Source organism: Chlorocebus sabaeus, chromosome 27 (assembly GCF_047675955.1).
Source record: "Chlorocebus sabaeus isolate Y175 chromosome 27, mChlSab1.0.hap1, whole genome shotgun sequence".
Classification (NCBI taxonomy): domain Eukaryota; kingdom Metazoa; phylum Chordata; class Mammalia; order Primates; family Cercopithecidae; genus Chlorocebus; species Chlorocebus sabaeus.
This window is the reverse complement of record NC_132930.1, coordinates 41,487,772-41,503,360: the sequence shown is the minus strand read 5'-3', so window position 1 is coordinate 41,503,360 and position 15,589 is coordinate 41,487,772. Positions and strand designations below refer to the sequence as shown.

Below are 15,589 nucleotides of genomic sequence, written 5' to 3'. Positions count from 1 at the left end.
CCAAACCATGTGCCCGATTACTTTCTAAGTGCTTCCTTTAATTCCGAACACTTGTCCAAGGTACCATCTCAGCCTTCTCTCTTGAACAACACACATTCGTTGGGTGATACGGAAGACTGAAAGTAACCAAGCTTCCTTCCAAAATCTAAAGAAGACTTCTTACCACCTCCAGATGCCTTGGCATTGCCAGTCTGAAGTTTCTTCTGTCTAGTTTCATCCTCAAAATCCCCATTGCCACAATAGCTGGATTTTTTATGACTAACTGCATCAGATGCTGTGCTACACACTTTATATAGATCATCTCATTTAATATGTTGATATGGTTTGGCTGTGTCCCCACCCAAATCTCATCTTGAGTTGCAGCTCCCACAATTCCCACGAGTTGTGGGAGGGACCTGGTGGGAGATAATTGAATCATGGGGGTGGTTTCCCCCATACTATTCTCGTGGTAGTGAATTAGTCTCATGAGATCTGATAGTTTTATAAGTGGAAACCCCTTTCGCTTAGCTCTCATTCTGTCCTTGTGTGCCACCATGTAAGATGTGCCTTTCACCTTCTGCCATGATTGTGAGGCCTTCCTAGCCATGTGGAACTGTGAGTCCATTAAAGCTCTTTTTTTCTCTTTATAAATTACACAGTCTTGGGTATATCTTTATCATCAGTGTAAGAACAGACTAATACACATGTACAACACCTCTGATGGATGTGCTTTTATCTTTTTTCATAGATGAGGAAATAACCTCGCAAGAACCCATTACTAATAAGTGACTGGGATTTGAACCCAAGCTTGTCTGACACAGAACTGAGGCTCTTGCCACAATGCCAGGCTAACAGGTGGTTCCTGCTCCATAGAGTTCCATCAAGACAGAGATAATGAAAGGGCCAGAAATAGACCACAAGGAAAGCATCTCTCCAACTCTATTTCTGGAGTGCTGATCATGTCCTGTAGCTTTTTAATTTCATGCTTTGAAGCTGCTATGAAAAAACAACAAACTCCATTATCACATTTATGTTTAATTATGTCTGTACACACTTGTCTGTCCATTACTCCTTGACTTGCTCCAAGGCGGGGACTTCAGCTTTGCTTTTATATTTTCAGCACCTAGCACGTGCCACCTACTGAGTAGACACTGGAAATATGTTTAGAATATGACTCACTGACTGGCTAGTTTAATGGATGAATGAATGAATGAAATACACACAAATCCACACATACGAGTTACTCCAATTCTCATATTCAGAAGGGCTTACAGATACATAGGGATCTCTTTGAATAAATGCTACTTTCCTTACTCCTACTCTCGCCACAAAACTATTTGGGGGACATTAAACAGTTGGAAGATAAAGATTCTAATCTCATTTTCCCCTGCAACTCAACATGTGATCTTGGACAAGTCATTTGTTTTTCTCATCTGAAAAATGAGGGAGTTTGGCCTGGATGATATCTAAGGTTCTTTCCAGTACTAAATTTCCATAATTCTATGGCTGCCTACCTACCATAATCACACTAATCTAAATAATCACAAAAAACACTACTTCATACTGGAGAAACACAGTCATAATAAACTAAGCAAAACCAAATGCCCTTCAATATCCTGTTGTGAACTATAAAATGCCCCTTAAAATCACATTTTCCCCTTGAAACAGGATGTAGGAAAAATATTTTCCTATTAAATCCTTTTAAAGTGCAAGGGAAAGCATTTATTTTGCGATTTGCTGTCCAACTCAATAAAAAGTGGAGGATTCAGCCATCTTAATCATGGAAGATACTGTCAAAAAAGCAAAGGTGGTGGAAATTCAAGTTGGAAACCAAGATGCCATGCCAACAAAAAATGCACACGTTCTCTGGAGGGGATTTCCAAGTGTGTATCAAGCAGTTTATTTCTGCCATTATGTTGGGGAAACCAGTAAATGGGGTTTTATGAGGTGCTTTATGAAACTCCTGGGGTGGACGAAGTCAGCCCTGGGAAGAAGTTGCACCAAACTTCCCAACCTGGGGGCCAGGAGAAGGAGGGGAGAGAGAGGCCTTGAACTTTGGTGACTGTTGATCACATTGTTGTGAGTTGATGCCTCTAAAATGGGGTGAACAGGGTGGGATAAGTACCTTAAAAGAGGCAGAAAGGACTAGAAGCTTTCAGAAGAACATTGCCTTGTGTTTGGATATTGGTGTGTCTCCTACTAGGTTAGATCCTCAAGGGGAAAAGGTTCTGTTTTCTTAATTTCTGTAGACCCTTGGAATATCACCAGAGCAGGCCTACAAACATTGAGAAATGGAAAAGAGTAGGTGGATCTCTCTGTCTTCCAGGAAGACACAAAAGGGGTGTCTACCCAGCTCATAATCACCCTCTCTTTTTATTGGAGCTACCTCCTTGCGGTAGACTGAATAATGGCCCCCAAAAAATGTCCAAGTCCTAACCCCTGAATGTGTGAATATGTATTTCACTTGGCAAGGGGCACTCAGGTTGCAGATGGAATCTGTGATGTTGATCAGCTAGCCTTCAGAAAGGGAGCTTATCTTGGACTATTTGGGTGGGCCCAATGTCATGACAGGCGTCCTTAAATGTAGAAGAGGGAGGCAGGACAGTCAGTGTCAGAGTGATGCAATGTGAGACGATCTCCACCCATCATACCTGGCTTCGGAGAAGGAGTGTAGGGCCGTGAACCAAAGAACGTGGGCAGCCTCTAGGAGCTGGAGAAGGCAAAGAAGTGGATTCTCCCTCAGAGTCTCCAGAATGGAACACAGCCCTTCCAGCTCCTTGATTTTAGCCCAGTGAAACCCACATTAGACTTTGACCTCTATAACTGTAGGATAACAAATTCGCATTCGCATTGGTTAAGCCACAATGTGATCATTTGTTATAGCAGCAATAAAATATTAACATATCCCCTCCCCACAAATCCCCAGCCACAGAGTGTATCCTGACAGTCACATTGGAGCCAGATGCTAAAGCCTAGCTGACCAGACCAGGGGAAGGTCTGTCTCAAGCTGGGCCAGTTTGGGACTTGGGATTGAGACATCAAGTTAGACCCTTTCTGTGACTAGGGGTATATCAGTGCATTTTCATGCTACTGATAAAGACATACCTGAGACTAGGAAGAAAAAGAGGTTTAATTGGACTTACAGTTCCACATGGCTGGGGAGGCCTCAGAATCATGGCGGAAGGTGAAAGGCACTTCTTACACGGTGGCAGCAAGAGAAAACGAGGAAGCAGCAAAAGTGGAAACCCCTGATAAACCCATCAGATCTCATGAGACTTACTCACTATCATGAGAATAGCATGCGAAAGACCGGCCCTCATGATTCAATTACCTCCTCTTAGATCCCTCACACAACATGGGAATTCTGGGAGATACAATGCAAGCTGAGATTTGAATGGGGACATAGCCAAACCATATCATTCCGCCCCTGGTCCTTCCAAATCTCATGTTCTTATATTTCAAAACCAATCATGCCTTCCCAACAGTTCCTCAAAGTCTTAACTCATTTCAGCATTAACCCAAAAGTCCACAGTCCAAAATCTTATCTGAGACAAGGCAAGTCCCTTCCACCCATGAGCCTGTAAAATGAAAAACAAGCTAGTTACTTCCTAAACACAATGGGGATACAAGTATTGGATAAATACAGTCATTCCAAATGGGAGAAATTGAACAAAACAAAGGGGTTACAGGGCCCATGCAAGTCTGAAATCCAGTGGACAGTTAAATTTTTTTTTTTTTTTTTTTTTTTTTTTTTTTTTTAGACGGAGTCTCGCTCTGTTGCCCGGGCTGGAGCGCAGTGGCCGGATCTCAGCTCACTGCAAGCTCCGCCTCCCAGGTTTACGGCATTCTCCTGCCTCAGCCTCCCGAGTAGCTGGGACTACAGGCGCCCGCCACCTCACCCAGCTAGTTTTTGTTTTTTGTGTTTTTTAGTAGAGACGGGGTTTCACTGTGTTAGCCAGGATGGTCTCGATCTCCTGACCTCGTTATCCGCCCGTCTTGGCCTCCCAAAGTGCTAGGATTACAGGCTTGAGCCACCGTGCCCGGCCTAAATTTTAAAGCTCTAAAATGATGTCCTTTGACTCTAGGTCTCATATCCAGGTCACACTCATGTAAGAAGTAAGTTCCCACGGTCTTAGGCATCTCTGCTCCTGTGGCTTTGCAGGGTACAGCCTCCTTCCCAGCTGCTTTCATGGGCTGGCATTGAGTGTCTGTGGCTTTTCCAGGTGCCTGGTGCAAGCTGTTGGTAGATCAACCATTCTGGGGGCTGGAGAAGAGTGGCCCTATTCTCACAGCTCCACTAGGCAGTGCCCCATAGGGACTCTGTGTGGGGACTCCAACCCCACATTTCCCTTCCACACTGCCCTAGCAGAGGCTCTGCATGAGGGCTATCATCCTGCAGAAAATTTATGCCTGGACATCCAGGCATTTCCATACATCTTCTCAAATCTAGGTGGAGGTTCCCAAACCTCACTTCTTGACTTCTGAGCACCTGCACGTTCAACACCAAGTGGAAGCTGCCAAGGCTTGGAGTTTCGACCCTCTGAAGCCACAGCCTCAGCTATGTTGGCCCCTTTCAGCCATGGCTGGAGAGGCTGGGGTGCAGGCCACCAAGCCCTTAAGCTGCACAAAGCATGGAGATCCTGGGCCCAGACCACAAAACCACTTTTTCTTCTAGGGCCTCCAGGCCTGTGACAGAAGGGGTTGACATGAAGGTCTCTGACATGGCCTGGAGACATTTTTCCCATGGTCTTGGAGATTAACATTGGGCTCCTTGCTACTTATGCAAATTTCTGCAGCCAGCTTGAATTTCTCCCCAGAAAATGGATTTTTCTTTTCTATTGCATAGTCAGGCTGCAAATTTTCTAAAGTTTTATGCTCTGCTTCCCTTATAAAACTGAATGCCTTTAACAGCACCCAAGTCACGTCTTGAATGCTTTGCTGCTTAGAAATTTCTTCCACTAGATACCCTAAATCATCTCTCTCAAGTCCAAAGTTCCACAAATCTCCAGGGCAGTGGCAAAATGCCAGCAGTCTCTTTGCTAAAGCATAGCAAGAATCAAATTTGCTTACATTCCCAATGAGTTTCTCATCTCTATCTGAGACCGCTTCAGCCTGGATTTTATTGTCCATATCACTATCAGCATTTTGGGCAAAGCCATTCAACAAGTCTCTAGGGAGTTCCAAACTTTCCCACATTTTCCTGTCTTCTTCTGAGCCCTTCAAACAATTCCCATCTCTGCCTGTTACCCAATTCCAAATTCACATTCAAATTTTCAGGTATCTTTTCAGCAATGCCTCACTCTACTGATCCCAATTTACTGTATTAGTCTGTTTTCATGCTGCTGATAAAGATATACCCAAGACTGGGAAGAAAAAGAGGTTTAATTGGACTTACAGTTCCACATGGCTGGGGAGGCCTCAGAATCATGGTGGGAGGCGAAAAGGACTTCTTACGTGGCAGCAGCAAGAGAAAACAAGGAAGAAGCAAAAGTGGAAACCCCTGATAAACCCATCAGATCTCATGAGACTTACTCACTATCATGAGAATAGCATGGGAAAGACCTGCCCTCATGATTCAGTTACCTCCTCCTAGGTCCCTCCCATAACATGTGGGAATTCTGGGAGATACAATTCAAGTTGAGATCTGAATGAGGACACAGCCAAACCGTATTAAGGGGTATCTCATATATTAATAAATGTAGGCATTGAGTGGGGCTCATGTTCAGCCGTAGGAACAGAGAAGCACAGAAAACTGACTTGAGGAGATGATAATGACAATGAGGAAGAGAGAGGCAGAAAGAGTTCTGGCAGCGTTCTGGTTTTTAGCTTCCCTCTGAGGTAATGTATGAGTCTGCAGAACACAGTCCACAGCCAGGTCATTGCCTCCCACTGGCTCAGGTTAAAGGGTGAAGGCAAAAGACCAAATGCAGACTGGCCGATGTTGCCTCAAAACTACATGACTAAGGCTGCTTCCATGGAGAGGTATAAAAAGGAAATCCCTACTCACAGAAATCAGGAGCAGTTAAAAGGGTTTGTCTGTATTTTTTAGACAGAGGCTCAGAGAGGTGAAGTAACTTGCCCAGAGTCACACAGTTGGTGAGTTGGGCGGCTGAATTCAAACCCAAGTCTTTCCATCTCTGAATCTCAGGTTGTAGGGGTGTTGTGTTTTTGTTTCCTATTAGTCATCCTCTGTTAACTGTTTCCTGGACTTCTGTTTTAACTGGAAAGAACTCAGAGATCTGATAAATATCCCTTAGGTACCCTATAAAAATTCCATGGGTATTACAATACTCCAGGCTACTATTGTCCTGAGAGGAAAAAAGTCAATGTGTGATATAGTTGAGGCTGGTCTAGGCTTACAGTGTGCAGAGGCCTACAGGCCAAAGGCAGGATGGGGGTTAATTGGGCAGTGATGTCCCCTTCTCTCTTCTGAGGGCCTTTGTTCGCTAGTGCCCACCTCCGAGTAGCTCTGGGAGTAGAGAGCAGTGATGATGGATGCTCAGCTGCCCTTTGGCCTCCATCTTTGCCTGCTGGCTGGGCTTGTGTGATTCCCAACTGAATTGTGACTCTTGGCTTCAAGGATATTTGTGGAGCTCGAAGACCATCCTGCATGGTGAGAGTAAAGGGATGCTGATAGGATGGTCTTAATTTAGGGTGGTCTTAGTTCTCAGAGATTGCTGCCTCCAAAGCCGGACTCTTGGGCTGTGCCACACTGTGTGCATGTCATGCTGAGCCCCCCTGCACTTGCTGGGCTTTGTATTCCTGAATACTAATTTGGAGCAAGAGACAACTGAGTCTTCTTGAGGGCTAGAAGGGAGGAGTGGGGGTCATCCCCAAGGCCATTGCTGATGGCAGGAAACACCACAAACTGAGAAGCAGTTAGTTTTTAACCCTTGTGTCTCACCACAACCAAACACACACACACACACACACACACACACACGTCTTCCCATGTGAAAATCAACAAAAAGACATGTCTTCCTTAACTTCCTAAGTCAAGTTTCTCATGGTGATTGCCTGAAATATGACAGGTAAGAGTTCAAATCACACGTAAATGCCCCATCAACTTTGCTCTTTCTAACCTGACCTCTTGAAATTTAGTTGGATGGACTCAGGATGACAAAAGAAGAATCCTTGACATCTTGGCACCTGTTTTGTCCCTGTGCTGACTCTTGTTATCCAGTGGCTCCTAATGTTGAAGTTCTGGAGGCAACTTGTGGTTCACTATCCCTGGGACTGACTTGGCTGTGTGGGCAACTGTCCCCTTCCTCTCTCTGCACTTACTTGAACTGCTTAGAATGGGCTTTCTTTTATTCATTTTTGAGACAGAGTCTTGCTCTGTCACCCAGGCTGGAGAGCAGTAGCACGATCTCGGCTCAACTGCAACCTCTGCTTCCCAGGTTCAAGTGACATGCCTCAGCCTCCCAAGTAGCTGGGACTACAAGTGTGCACCACCATGCCTGCTAATTTTTGTATTTTTAGTAGAGACGGGGTCTCGCGATGTTGGTCAGACTGGTCTTGAATGCCTGACCTCAGGTGATCCCCCACCTTGGTCTCCCAAAGTGCTGGGATTACAGGCGTGAGCCACCGTACCCAGCTGAATGGTCTTTCTAGACTGAGAAGGGCAGCTCCTTGGGTGCAGACACTCCAGATGCCACAGCCGCTGCCAGAACCGCCATACAAGCTCTCTCCTATCTTCTGCATTCAAATAGCTCCTAAATAGAGAAGTTGGACACAAGAGTTGAGTATGTCTACCTTCTCTGAGTCACACATGGAGAGTGAAATATTTGTTTCATGGACACACTTTCTGCTGCACATTTGATGAAAAGAGCCCATTTTGGTGTGCTTTTTGGTTAGATTCAGTTCATTCTGGCCTCCAGTTTTCCTTGTGGGACAGGGGGCCTGGTCAGTTGTGATTCTCCAAGGGGAGATCAAATAAGAGGTGGGGAAGGAAAGAAGAGCACCAGGCTAGGCAGCTGCAGGACTTATCAACCACAAGAAAGGTACAGACCCAGTGAAGCTGAAGGTGGCTTACCTGCAGGGCTGAATACCCAAACAAGGGCTGGGCTGATGGCCACATCCAGGAAGTAGAGAATAGGTAATGGAGGAAGGATGGGCAGGGAAAAGAGTTAGGGTACACATTAATTTCCTATGGTTGCAGTAACAAATGACCACAAGCTTCATGATTTAACGGAAATTTGTTTTTTACAGTCCTGAAGGACAGAAGTCCAAAATCAAAGTGTTGGCAGGGCCACGCTCCCTTCAGAGACTCTAGGGGAGAATTCTTCCTTGCTTCCTCTGGTTTCTGGTGGTCATCAGCATTCACAGGCCTGTGGCTGTATCTCTCCAGTATCTGCCTCTGTCTTCACATGGTCTTCTATTCTGTGTGTCTGTTTTAAAGATATTTGCTATTGGATTTAGGGCTCACCAGGATAATCCAAAATCATTTCTTCATTTCAAGGTCCTTAATTTAACTATATCTGGAAAGACTTCTTTTCCTGGTAAGGTCAGGTTCATGGGTTCTAGGGATCAGGATATGGACATATCTTTTGGACATAGCCAACATTTAGCTCATTACAGGGTGGGAGGAGACGGAAAGTAGGATAAAACAAGCCAGTAGGCCAGGGCAAGGGGCTCAGGACCAGAACAAGAATCAGGTACGAATGAGGTAGTGGCAGCCCCTCCTTTAGGTACCCTCTGTGTATTAGTCCGTTTTCATATTGCTGTAAAAATACTACCTGAGACTGGGTAATTTATAAAGGAAAGAGGCTTAATTGACTCACAGTTCTGCATGGCTGGGGAGGCCTCAGGAAACTTATAATCATGGTGGAAGGTGAAGGAGGAGTAGGTACCTTCTTCACATGGCAGCACGAGAGAGAGAGTGAAGGGGCAAGAGCCCCTTATAAAACCATCAGATTTCCTGAAAACTCACTCACTATCATGAGAACAGCATGGGGGACACTGCCACTGTGATCCAATCACCTCCCACCAGGTCCCTCTCCTGACACATGGGGATATAATTCTGATCACAATTCGAGATGAAATTTGGGTGGAGTTATAGCCAAACCATATTACTTCAACGGGTGGTTGGGGGACAAAGGCCACACCTCAAAGGGCTGGACCACGACAACCTCCTGTTTGCTTCCTGCCTTTCCCTCCCTTTTTGTGCACATCTGTTTCAAAGCTAAACTCCTGGGGGAGCTGCCGGAAGAAACCCACCTTGGGCCGAGCTCAATGGCTCATGCCTGTAATTCCAGCACTTTGGGAGGCTGAGGTGGGTGGATCACCTGAGATCATGAGTTCGAGGCCAGTCTGGCCAACATGGTGAAACCCTATCTCTACTAAAAATACACATTCCCCCCAAAAATTAGCTGGGCATGGTGGAGGACATCTGTAATCCCAGCTACTTGGGAGGCTGAGGCAGGAGAATTGCTTGAACCCAGGAGGTGGAGGTTGCAGTGATCCGAGATCACGCCATTGCACTTCAGCCTGGGCAACAAGAACAAGACTCCGTCTCAAAAAAAAAAAAAAAAAAACAGAAAAAGAAAGAAAGAAAGAAAGAAAGAAAGAAAGAAAGAAAGAAAGAAAGAAAGAAAGAAAGAACCCAAAAGAAATCCACCCTGAATTCTTTATCTAGGTTCCCTATTGGGAACAAAAGTTTCTTCTTTGAGCTTCTCATCCCTAGAGTCAGGGTCCTTTCCAGAGTCCCTGAGGGGGAAAAAATGGTTTTCAATGAATTTCATTAAGTTTACTTCCTAATGTGAAGGTATATGTTTTTGCAGGCCTTTCCTCTTGCATTATAAATTCTACCCTGTCACAGTCACAGTCTTCCAAGGTTTCTGCCACTCTGACCCTGCCAGCCTGGTCTTTTCCACTGGTTAGGTTTAGGCACAACTGTTCTTTCCTCTCCATGCTTCATTCACTGAGGAATAATACTATTAAGATGGTGAGTGTAGAATACATCTAACATTCTTGTTTTGGTAGATACCTAGATATTGGTTGTCATCAGTCAGGACAGGCTAATGATGCTGCAGTTAACAAACACCCACAAATCTGTGGACAATTCTCAATCTTAGTACGTGTCTGTGATGGTTAATATTGAGTGTCAATGCCAAACAAATGGAAGAACATTCCATGCTCATGGATAGGAATAATCAATATTGTGAAAATGGCCATACTGCCCAAAGTAATTTATAGATTCAATGCCATCCCCATCAAGTTACCAATGACTTTCTCCACAGAATTGGAAAAAACTACTTTACTTTAAAGTTCATATGGAACCAAAAAAGAGCCTGCATTGCCAAGACAGTCCTAAGCCAAAAGAACAAAGTTGGCGGCATCATGCTACCTGACTTCAAACTATACTACAAGGCTACAGTAACCAAAACAGCATGGTACTGGTATCAAAACAGAGATATTGACCAATGGAACAGAACAGAGCCCTCAGGAATAATACCACACATTTACAACCATCTGATTTTGACAAACCTAACAAAAATAAGAAATGTGGAAAGGATTCCCTATGTAATAAATGGTGCTGGGAAAATTAGCTTGCCATATGTAGAAAGCTGAAACTGGATCCCTTCCTTATACCTTATACAAAAAATTAATTCAAGGTGGATTAAATACTTAAATGTTAGACCTAAAACCATAAAAACCCTAGAAGAAAACCTAGGCAATATCATTCAGGACATAGGCATGGGCAAGGACTTCATGTCTAAAACACTAAAAGCAATGGCAACAAAAGCCAAAATTGACAAATGGGATCTAATTAAACTAAAGAGCTGCACAGCAAAAGATGGTAGTTTCATCAGAGTGAACAGGCAACCTACAGAATGGTAGAAAATTTTTGCAATCTACCCATCTGACAAAGGGATAATATCCAGAATCTACAAAGAACTTAAACAAATTTACAAGGAAAAAATCAAACAACCCCATCAAAAAGTGGGCAAGGGATATGAACAGACACTTCTCAAAAGAAGACATTTATGCAGACAACACACACACGAAAAAATGCTCATCATCACTGGCCATCAGAGAAATGCAAATCAAAACCACAATGATATACCATCTCACACCAGTTAAAATGGCGACCATTAAATAGTCAGGAAACAACAGGTGCTGGAGAGGATGTGGAGAAATAAGAACACCTTTACACTGTTTTGGGGAGTGTAAACCAGTTCAACTATTGTGGAAGACAGTGTGGCGATTCCTCAAGGATCTAGAACTAGAAATAACATTTGATCCAGCCATCCCATTACTGGGTATATACCCAAAGGATTGTAAATCATGCTGCTATAAAGACACATGCACATGTATGTTTATTGCGGCACTATTCACAATAGCAAAGACTTGGAACCAACCCAAATGCCCATCAGTGATAGACTGGATTAAGAAAATGTGGCACATACACACCACGGAATACTATGTAGCCATAAAAAAGGATGAGTTCATGTCCTTTGTAGGGACATGGATGAAGCTGGAAACCATCATTCTCAGCAAACTATCGCAAGGACAGAAAACCAAACACCACATGTTCTCACTTATAGGTGGGAATTGAACAATGAGATCACTTGGACACAGGAAGGGGAACATCACACACCAGGGCCTGTTGTGGGATGTGGTGAGGGGAGAGGGATAGCATTAGGACATATACCTAATGTAAATGACGAGTTAATGGGTGCAGCACAGCAACATGGCACATGTATACATATGTAACAAACCTGCATGTTGTGCACATGTACCCTAGAATTTAAAATACAACAATAAAATTAAAAAAAAAACTGAGTGTCAACTCGATTGAAGGATGCAAAGTATTGTTCCTGGGTGTGTCTGTGAGGGTGTTGCCAAAGGAGATGAACACTCGAGTCAGTGAACTGGGAAAGGCAGACCCACTCTCAATCTGGGTGGGTATAATCTAATCAGCTGCCAGCATGGCCAGACGAAAAGCAGGCAGAACACGGAAAGACTAGACTGGCTTAGTCTCCTGGCCTACCTCTTTCTTCCGTGCTGGATGCTTCTTGCCCTGGAATATCACACTCCAAGTTCTTCAGCTTTGGGACTTAGACTGGCTCTCCTTGTTCCTCAGCTTACAGATGGCCTATTGTGGGACCTCACTTTGTGACCGTGTGAGTCAATACTCCTTAATAAGCTCCCCTTTATATATACATCTATCCTATTAGTTCTGTCCCTCTAGAGAACTCTAATACAATGTCCTTGGTTGGCTATGCTCCATGTCATATTTACTTAAGGACTCAGGCTGATGGAACATTGGAACATTAGGGGTTGTCACAGCAGAGGGAAAAGAGAGCATGGTGAATCATACATTAGCTCCTAAATTTGCTGCCCAGAAATGATACGTTGGTTTTCACTGGCAGCCTACATCTAGTCTCCTCGTATAGGAGTTTCTGCTGTAGGAAGCAATATTTAGGGATGCCAATACAGTTGATCCTTGATGACTCTTCCACCCTTCACAGTTGGAAATTCGTGTATAACTTCTGACTCCCTAACATCTTAATAATAGCCTACTGTTGACCAGAATCCTTATCAATAACATCAACAGTCGCTTAACACATATTTTGTATGTCATATGTATTAGATATTGTATCCTATCGATAAAGTAAGCTAGAGAAAATGGTGTTAAGAAAACAATCAGAAGGGAAAATAAATTTACTATCCATTAAATAGAAGTGAATCATCAGAAAGTAAAGGTCTTCATCCTCACCATCATCACATCCAGTAGGCTGAGGAGCAGGAGGGGTTGGTCTTGCTGTCTTAGGGGTTGCAAAGGCAGAAGAAAGTCTGAGTATTAGTGGTCGCATGCAGTTCAAGCCTGTGTTGTTCAAGAGTCGACTGTGTATTTTTCAGAACAGTGTCTGGCCCAATGAATGTTTGCTGAATGCATAAAGAAAACATAATTTGTGTACTACATCCAACTGGGCAGTTGAGTACTATGTCCAACAGGCCAGGCATGGTGGCACGCACCTATAGTCCCAGACACTCAGCAGGCTGAGCCGGGAGGATCGTTTGAACCCTGCAGTAGTACACTCTTATATTTCTGCTCATCCTTTTAATCCACACCCCCTCTGAGCTTTATGGGGCTTAATATAGTTATTAGTCAACTGTCAACTGAAGTCACTTTGTTCTTTGAAATTAAAGAATAAACACAAAATTTAAAAAGCACAACCCCATATCCCACAGTCTGTGGAAAGTTCAGGAGCCACCTCAGGATCTTTGTGACTTATCTAGGAATTTTATGCACTGTGGTCACTTGTGGATTTACAACCTGATGTTTTGAGCTCAACTTGGGTGTTATATCCACCACAATCTTCTCTGCTCTTGCAAATCCAGACAGAAAACTTAGATTTTTGTCCCTACCCTTCTACCCAAAATATCCAACTGCAACAAACACGCTGTTCACACAAGGCACCACTCACTGAAGGCTTGATGTAGTTCAGCCTCCCTCCCACTCAAAGATCCCTCCCAGTTACCTACTTTGTACTTTCCTGGCCCCCTCCCTGGGTTCTGGCTTCTCTTTTTCTCCCCTCAATTCAATTCCCCTCACTTTACTACGCAGGGCAATCTCTCTTTCCTTCTACTCTGCCCCAAGCTTAACTTTGCATAGCCAAAAACTGATTAATGTCTGGATTAAACAAAGGGTCATTTATGCAAGATAGAATCATTGGCAGAGGTTTTGTAATTTTTTTTCTCTTTTCCGCAGTAGGTGGAAGAAAGCTGTATGGAAATTCATTTTCCTTAAACTGCAAGAAGTGGCTACAGTTTGGGTTTAAATAATCTTTTCCTGGCTAGGTGTGGTGGCTCACGCCTGTAATCCCAGCACTTTGGGAGGCAGAGGCGGGAGGATCACAAGGTCAGCAGATGGAGACCATCCTGGCTAACACGGTGAAACCCCGTCTCTACTAAAAATACAAAAAAAAAATAGCCGGGCACGGTGGCGGGCGCCTGTAGTCCCAGCTACTGGGAAGGCTGAGGCAGAAGAACGGTGAACCCGGGAGGCGGAGCTTGCAGTGAGCCGAGATCGTGCCACTGCACTCCAGCCTGGGCGACAGAGTGAGACTCCGTCTGAAAATAAAAAAAATAAAAAAAAATTAAAAAAAACTTTTCCTTCCTCCTTTCTGGTAAATATATACTTTCTTGACATCTATTTCTGATAAACTTTATTTCTTTAACACAGTGGTTCTCAAACTTTTGGTCTCAACTCTTTTGCACACTTAAAAATTATTAAGGGCTCTAAACAATTTTTGTTTATATTGACATTATCGACATTCACTGTATGAGAAATTAAAACAAAAACTTTTGATGTTTTTGAAAATCTTTTTTTGAAGTCTGGCTTAATAGAAAACAGCTGTTCTGCATTTATTCCGTTGCAATATCACAGTCTAGCAAACTCAACTGTATGCACCTCATGAGAAAGTGAAAGTGAAAAGGCAAATAACATCTTAGTATTATGAAAATATTCTTATATTGATGACCATTAAAACCACTGTTTTAATACACATTCTACTTGTGCATCCTCTTTATGAAAAAAAAAAAAAACTTGAAGAAATAAATGAGATTTTGAATATCCTTAGGCCAGGCATGGTGGCACGTGCCTACAGTCCCAGCTACTCAGGAGGCGGAGCCGGGGAGGATCGTTTGTGCCCTGGCGTTCCAGTCTGTAATGAGCTAGGATGGCGCCTCTGAATAGCCACTGCAATCCAGCCTGGGCAACATAACAGACCCCCATCTCATAAAACAACACAAAACAGAACCATGAACCAAAAATGCAGAAGAAACTCATTGACTGACTTGTCAATTTTAATAGCTATGGCTCAAGACGGTACAATTAAAAACTATGCATGAAGGAAGAACAGAATCCAGCGACATTAGGGCCACTCTTTCACCTTTGCCTCCATCTAAAGTTCCTATTCATCCTCCAAATCTCTGCACAGGTGACGCCTTTTCTCTACAGCCTCTTCCATCACCACAAATACGGGTGATTATAATAATAACATTATTAACGATTACTACCATTTATTGGCCACTTACTAGGAGCCAAGCAACATCAAAACACAGCACGCGTCAGCTCACTTAATTTTCACAGTAAACTCCGAGGACGATGCTGGCTTCACTTTACAAAGAGGTGACTGAAGGTTGGAAAAGAAAGACCTCTGGCCTCTAGCTCTATGCCTTGCACATCTGCTCTGTCTCAGCACTTATTGCACCCCGAGGGTCACCGTCCAAGTGCCTCTGTCCTGCTCAAGGTGAGTCCTTGCAGTCAAAGGTCAAGGGTGGCTCGCCTCCACGTCCCCCGCAACCAAACCGCCCGCTCTCAGTGAGGGAGCCACCAGAAGGGAAGGAGCCTCCCAGCTTCCCGGTCCTCACGCTCCCGGAGCCCACACGCCCCAAAAAAGCACAGGAGAGCTCGCTGAGCTCTCCGCGCTGCTAAACCCTCCAAGCTTTGCTGGGAGAAAGAGGTGCCCGTGAGCTCGTCGCTGGGTTCCGTCTCCGCCAGGTGCGCCGCAGAGTTCGGAACCTTTTTCCTCCCGCCGCGGTAGCCGGGCTCAGGCCGGAACCTTTCTTCTCGCGTCGCAGTTGCAGGTGGGGAGGA

The 15,589-nt window shown here is 44.2% G+C and overlaps 1 long non-coding RNA gene across 1 annotated transcript; it reads right to left on the bottom strand.

Moving 5' to 3' along the window:
* Nucleotides 1–8,107: 8,107 nt before the first annotated feature.
* LOC140710566 (uncharacterized) lies at nucleotides 8,108–15,563 on the bottom strand. The gene is made up of 3 exons (XR_012091638.1): nucleotides 15,028–15,563; nucleotides 12,704–14,061; nucleotides 8,108–8,369 (listed from the first exon to the last, which is right to left on the bottom strand). It is a non-coding gene; the product is annotated as an uncharacterized lncRNA (long non-coding RNA).
* Between the last annotated feature and the right edge of the window lie 26 nt (nucleotides 15,564–15,589).